Here is a 1,815-nt window from a genome sequence, read left to right as displayed (position 1 = left end):
CCTTTTAGAGCATAGTTAGCTGATTTAATGTCATTTTTCTCTTTCCTGTTGGCTCTACTGGGGTCCAGATATAAGCAATATGAACTGTTGTCACTTATGACTTTTCTGTGATGAAGAAAAGCTTTTGACTGTTGTCTCCTGAGTGTGGGAGAATGGAAGGTTTGTCTGGGAAATCCTTTTGAAGTGATACCTAATTTTCATAAGGCATATAATTGGAGGTGACAGGTTACTTCTAAAAACAATGTGCCAAAATTTATATGAATATATAAACAGCAAATTTGAGAATAAATTCTTTAGTTCAAAGAGACTGTAGTTGAACTACCATTAATTAATTATCTTTGTTATCCTTATTCTTCAGCTTTTTATAATTATGGATTTTTTTCCCTACAAATCTTGGATTTTCTCTAATTTTACTCAAGGTTATGATAACTGCATAACTTAAGATTTTCTGGCAACTAAAACTTTTGCTATATTTCCCTAAACTATCCCAAGGTGAAAGTGTTTAGATTACAACAGCAATAGCTTTTCCATACACTGCATACAAATTGTATCATTCTTACTTAAGCAAGGTTGGTTTGTGTTTTTTTTTTTTGGCGATTAAAACTCTTTCTGTGTTGGTATAAAAACTATTTCTCTAGCGTTCTATATCTTAAAAGTTGGAATATATCCAATGACCAAAGGAGAACTCTGTTGCCAAAGTCCTCACGAGTGCAGGGCCCTCCACTTGTCCAAGGAGCCACAATCAGAGATGTATTTGATCCCGCAACCATCCGGGATGAGGCACTTCTCTGCCACCATGCATTCAAATCCATCAGCATTAAACTTGGTAAAGCCCCACTTCTTTGAGATATGAATCTTCTGGCATCCAGGGAACTTGAACTTGGCCCTGCGTAGGGCCTCAATCACATGCTCCTTGTTCTGAAGCTTGGTGCTTATGGACATGATGACTTGGCCAATATGGACCCTGGCCACAGTACCCTGGGGCTTCTCAAAGGCACCTCACATACCTGTCTGGAGCCTGTTAGCCCCTGCATAGGACAACATCTTGTTGATGCAGATGACATGGAATGGGTGGAGTAGCGCTCAGATGTGAAAGCTATCCTTGCTACAACTTTTCACCATGTGCTTGTTGGCACAAATACGGGCGGCCTCCAGGCCTGTGGAGAAGAGCTGCTCATATTCATCAGACACCGTATGACCACAGAGCAGGAACTCATCCACTCTTGCCTTCTTCCGACCCAGGTCAAAGATGCGGATCTTGGCATGTGGAACCCGTCGGCAGAATCGAGACTTTGGCTACTGCTTTTTCTTACTATATCAGTAACACCATGCTGGACAACAGCCCATGGCAACTTCAGAACCTTCTGTGGCACTTGGAAGCTAAAGAGCTGTTCTTTTAATCTTGATTCAATATTGTTGGGTAGAGACTTTTGATTAGGTTATCTCCATGGTGATGGGATGTGCCCAATTGTGGGTGTGACCTTTTGATTAGATGGAGATGTGACTCCACCCATTCCAGGTGGGTCTTAATTAGTTTCCTGGAGCCCTTTAAAAGAGGAAATATTTTGGAGAGAGCTTAGAGCAGAGCCATAGATGTTTGAAGATCGAAACAGAAATAGCCAGAAATCTCTAGCCCTGGAAGATGTAGCTAAGAGATGAAACCTGGAGTTTTGTCCCGGAAGAGCTAAGTGAAGGCCCACAGACTCCAACTGAGGAACCCCCAGAGGAAACAGGCCGAAAGCAGTGGAGCCCAGGAGCAAGGGACCAACAGATGCCAGTCTTGTGCCTTCCCAGATCACTCTTTCTTGAGCCAAG

General features: G+C 42.4%; 1 pseudogene; it reads right to left on the bottom strand.

Moving 5' to 3' along the window:
- Positions 1–702: 702 nt before the first annotated feature.
- LOC143671425 (large ribosomal subunit protein uL16-like) lies at positions 703–1,347 on the bottom strand (annotated as a pseudogene).
- Positions 1,348–1,815: the final 468 nt, after the last annotated feature.

This window comes from Tamandua tetradactyla, chromosome X, assembly GCF_023851605.1.
Source record: "Tamandua tetradactyla isolate mTamTet1 chromosome X, mTamTet1.pri, whole genome shotgun sequence".
Lineage (NCBI taxonomy): Eukaryota > Metazoa > Chordata > Mammalia > Pilosa > Myrmecophagidae > Tamandua > Tamandua tetradactyla.
The sequence above is the reverse complement of the archived record's forward strand: the minus strand, read 5'-3'. Positions and strand labels throughout refer to the sequence as shown.